Raw genomic sequence first — 5,444 nt, 5'->3', positions numbered from 1 at the left:
GAATGAATAACACCATCGTCATAATCATCATGCAAAGTCATAATATGTTTTGTATTGTTTCTGGCTTAGACCCAGCTATTGGGGTTTGCAAACCATGGTTTGTGGCTTAGACTGTTGCACAGCTTCAGGCAACTGTGATTTGCTCATCAAACTGTAGCATGTTACTTGAGGTTAGCCTTGATACGAAACCTTTCCCCTGTTCTAATTTAGGATGAGACCCAGCATCTTGTAACCAACCTGCATTTAGGCCCACTTTCTCGCTTACCCTCCTTTCTTTGTAGACCCTCCACCTCCCAGATTTTCTGTCCATTTAAACCCCAGCAGAATCCACGTTGTTTTTCTGATGACAAAATTAACTTGTTGCAATGTTTCTTAAACTTAAAGAGATGTGGACTTCAACTTCCAGAAGTTGCTAAGCAGTTGCTAAGCTTGAGAAATACTGGATTAGTGTTTCTCAAGCACATTTATTTTTGCATTTTGCTTAACAAAATGAGGAAAAAAATCATTTGTGATTTATGGGTTTGAAGATTCGGAAAGACAGAAGGAAATTATGATGTAACTTTAGAGAGAGAGAGGACAAAACATAAATGGGTTTATAACTACAGCAAAAGATCTGGAGTTGCTTCTTTAAATATTTCTCTTTTCTTTTTTCACCACTTAACTATTTTTATTATCTTTCCTTTCTTATACGGTTCTGTTTTGAATCCATGTTGTTTTTCTGATAGGCTTTGCATGTTGTGCTGGACATAAAGCTATAGTGTTTCATCACCATGAGTCAGCATTAAGCAGGGCTGTAAAATGGGGGCAGGAGGGGGGCTAAAAAGATCTACGTGCAAAACTCTCCGTCCTCCCATTCAATCAGGAAACTTGTTTGGACTGGATTAACTGGCGTCAACACATTCGAGGCAGCCAGCTCCAATTTAATTAGCGCCTCTCCTTAAGATCCTGTATCAGCCTGCTTTCCATCAATAGCCTTCATTGAATTTCCGGAGCCTGGGAAACTACAGGAGACTGGAGGAGGAGCCCTTAACAATGGAATGAGACACCTCGCCACAGTCAACTCGCCATGGCACAACTGGCTGTGGGACAATTGAACGATTCAATTTAATTATTTAGAATAATTTTAAAAATATTTTAATTTTTGTCATTCACGTTTTATTTTGTCCCTCCGTTGGCATCCTTTCTTTAGTGATTCTTTTCTATTTCTTCAATATTAGTGCAACTCTTGTCCTGTGGCGAGTTGTCCCGCATCAAGCTGGTGGTGTGGCAAGTTGGCCGGGGCAACTTAACATGTGACTCTTGAGGGAATGTGATTTCTTCTTCTCCTCCTCCCACCCTCTGCACACACATGTACATATTAACCCTGTTTATAAATTGCTCTGTCAGCAAAGGCCACGACCTGGGCCCAAGGCAAAGAAGTTATTAATTGCTAATTAAAAGCCACTAATAGGCCTGGAGCTTGCTGAATTAGGGCTTTTCACTCTCCTGGTTAGGCCTCTATGGCCTTAATTAGACTCCTTAACCGATGACATCGTTTTGAGTTGCAACCCCGTTATCTCCCCACCCTTTTGGTATTATCTCCAAGGACCAGGTATTTTGCTAAGGGTGGCAAGGAAAAAAAAACTGCTGACTGCAGTGGTTTGCAAATGGCACATTCAGCCAGTGGATTTGCTGAGCCAATCGGTGGCACTCAAGTGAGACACCAGGCCTTCCCACTGCCTTATGTCTGTCTTTGCATGTCCTAAAGATCTCAGAGGTCTATCTGCTGGAAAGAAGGCAGCTTCTTCAGAGGATAAAGGCAGTTTTTTTCCCCTCAAACCAGTTCTTAGGAGACAAACTGCGTTCGTGGAATATCCTGAATCACAACTCAGCAAGCTACATTTTAGCTTAGTGTGTTGCGAGGACCTAAGTGCCATGCGTTCATGATTCAAAATGGCTGAATAAATCTTGTGTAAATTGATCGTGTGTAAGCAGGAGATGCAAACTCAGCCAAAGGAAACCAATTACCAATGTGGACCTTGTGTTTTAGTTGCTAATAATTTGTTGAAAGGTGAACATTTGCTCTAAGGATCTTTGTAGCTGGGTGGAGAACATTTCTCCTTGTCGAAGTCATAGAAATTATGCTGGCTTGCCTTTCTTACACAGCTCTTGGTATTTTTATGTTTTTGATACTCACCTTACCTTTCTACTCAAGACAGTACTCAAGATGGCTAACAAAGTAATGGCTGGGCTCAGATTTCCCGTTTCCAAATCAAAGGGTTTGCTTCAATTCTGTTTTCACATTTGTTTCCTGGACTGCAGGGAACTCATATCCCATCACATCCAAGCAGAAGTTCCACACAGCTCAAAATGTAGATATAATGGATGCTTTCTGTAATCTGCCCACATTTTTATCCTCCTAAGTCCAGGTTTGCCCCACCCGTGCAGAGACAAAATAGTGGCTAAGAAAACAGGGAGCTGTAAGTTGGCTAAGGGGTTGTGGAAGTAGCACTACTGTATGTTCTCCCAAGTGAGATCCACTTTAATTCCAATTGTCCTGTTGTTCACGTTCAGAACGCTGATGTCTCTTCCAATTGAAGACCAGCATGTAGAATCTCTTGGAGGCTATTAAGAAAGATAGCATGGAGAAGATAGGGAAGAGCATAAGCCATCATTTAATCATGGCAGGATATGGAATGGTGATCAGAATTAGTTTTACCAGCCTGGTCAACCAAATGAGAGTGGAGGGCTGGATCTCTGCATCGCCCAGAATACTCGTCATTAAAACAATCCGTCTCGACACATCTTCTTGTTGCTGTGGTTCAAGGAATCAAGGGTTAGCTTTGGGGCCCGAAGTCTTCAGGTTCTCTAACCAATACAGGGTGGGAAGCATCTGGCCTGTGAAATTAATCTGGTTGGCCACATTGAAGTAAGGTGTCTTCCCAACAAGTCTTAATTGTAAAGAAACACACTGAGGTAAAATAATGCTGTCACCTAAATCTTAGGATATGCTGCTCAATTCAGAACAGAGGACAATAAAATGCCTAGAATGTGCAAAATAGTAATGTTTTAAAAAGACAGAATGCACATAAAAACATTGTTTCTTTGTTGCTCAGTGAATAGTCAGCCTTCCAATACTTGTAGGGCTGCCAGAGGGAAGAAGGTGTCAATTTATTTTCTATAATACCTGAGGGCAGGACAAGAAGCGATGGGTGGAGGTTTGTCAAAAGGAGAGCCAATCGGGTAACAAGGAGGAATTTCCTGATAATAAGAACTATTAAGCAATAGTTTGCCTCCTGGAGGAAGACCTCCAACGTCACTCCTAGCCTCATTATTCTATGATTCTATGAAATTAAAAGCTACTTCTTTCCATTGCTATCATTTCTTTCTTTTTTCTTTCTGTATTTTTCTTCTTCACATTCTCTTTCCTTGTTCTCCTTATTCTGTATTCATGGGAAATGGTGGCTCAGCTGACCTTATCACCTAGAAAGCTGGCAGCCCGGGTTCGAGACTCGAGCGCCGTGTGACGGGGTTAGCTTCCATTATTACCTCAGCTCCTGCCTACCTAGAGTTCGAAAGCATGCAAAATGCGGGTAGATAAATAGGTGAAAAGTAACAGCGTCTCATGCGCTCACCATATAATCACGCTGGCCACATGTCCTTAGAAGTGTCTTCGGTCAACGCTGATTCCCTTGGCTAAAAAAACTCAGATAAACAACGCCCGCTAGACTCAGACACAACTAGGCAGGGAAAATCTCCTTTACTTTTTTTATTCTCTATTCATCAGTGTTAGGTTTTTATGTGCTCTTTAAAATTGTCTAATAAAAATTTATATATAAAAAACAAGGAGGAAAACTACTTACAGGCCACAGATATTCCAGCAAGTTTTCTGACGTGACAGTTTTAAGAGTAGCTTGTTTTCAACTGAAGTCTAACAAGTTATGCTGTCTTGTAACGACTCACAACTCAAGTAAGCAAGCAACAGTTTCACTTTACTATTATTTCTGAGCAGGAGGAATTAATAGTTTTCTTAACTTCCACACAGCAGGAATGAGAAATACCGATCTCTCCAGATTTCTATTCCGATGACGGGAGAAAATTTAGCAGACCGCTCTAAAAAGAAAAAAAGCAAAGCAAAAACAAACAAGAATGGAATCATTTTGAATGCAAGGGGTACAGAAATATTTAACCTGGCAAGTCAACAGATGTTTCCCAAGCAACGTTTTGTTGCCTTTCTATTTCCACAGAGTTTCTGTTTTTGTTCTGTAACCTTTGCAGCTTCACCTCTGCAATTTTTCGCAGCAGAAAATATCATCCCGTTTGGGAGCCGTTCTTAATCGTTTAGGAAAAACTGCATCTCTGCTGTCCTTTAAAAATGCTGCTTTATAGAATTAAGGAAAAGAAGTTGGGCCTGAAATAGTTCAGTCACACTTTTGTGCAACGCCTGACGTGGCTCTTAATGTAGCCTGTGGTAGCGTTTAACTTAATTTGTGGGTTGGCAACCTATAATTTTGAGGCTACAAAAAGTGGAGCTCTTGTAAGTATAGAGAGCACAGTCCACTTTGACCCCATGATCAGCTGGCTAGCAGGCAGGAAACCGAGCTGTTTTCTCCCTGCTACGGTAAGGAGAAAAGGAAAGGGTGAAGGAGAGCGGAGGAGAGGATGCTGACAAGTGGTAGATTAATTCAAGAGCATCTCCAGTCAGATCAGTGTAGTTTCTATGGCCTGTAAATGCTCCCCATTCACGATCTGTCCGGGGGAAGCAATAGGCCAGAGGTGGCGAACCTATGGCACGCGTGCCAGAGGCAGCGTGTTGTGATTCAGGGTCAGCCTGTGGGTTCGGCAGTTGGGTCAGACGACTCAGAGGAGGAGGAGGAGGGGGGTGTTGAAGAGCTTGATGAGAGCCCCCAGCCAGGCCCCTCTCATCTGGTCACAACGCAGACCCAGCTGTGTGAGCCTGACAGCGTGGATGAAGATGACCCACAGCTGGCCCTGTTCAAGGACGCCCGACGCAGGAGGCAGTCAATCAGGAGTAAACAGAGGAAGGCAATGGGGCTCCTCGGAAGGAGGCAGAGAGAAGCCACGCCCTGAACTCTATATAAGGGGAATGGGTGGGAGGGCTGGTTTGCTGAAGGCAACCGCTTGATTAGTTCCTGTTTCATAGCTCCTGTTTCATGGTTGGTGTCTGTTTTATGTTAATAAATTTGGCAGGCTTTATTCCAGCCTCTTGCCGTTTGTAAAGGGGTTGTCCCTGCCTTTTCTGCAAGGCCGGTAGCAGGCTGGTACAGAACACAGCACTCAGAGCCCTCTCTATGGGCTCACATGCCATTGCCCCATCCCCGCCTCCCCCCACGGCCCCCTCCTCACCAGCAGCCCCCCAGAGGAGAGTTGCCCCTGGGCGTGGACCACACAGAGCAGCGCAGCCAAGGACATGGCAGCTGGGCAGCGGGAACAAGACTCCGCCC

Source organism: Vipera berus, assembly GCF_964194415.1.
Source record: "Vipera berus genome assembly, chromosome: Z".
NCBI classification, from domain to species: Eukaryota; Metazoa; Chordata; class Lepidosauria; order Squamata; family Viperidae; genus Vipera; species Vipera berus.
This window is presented reverse-complemented; position numbering follows the sequence as displayed.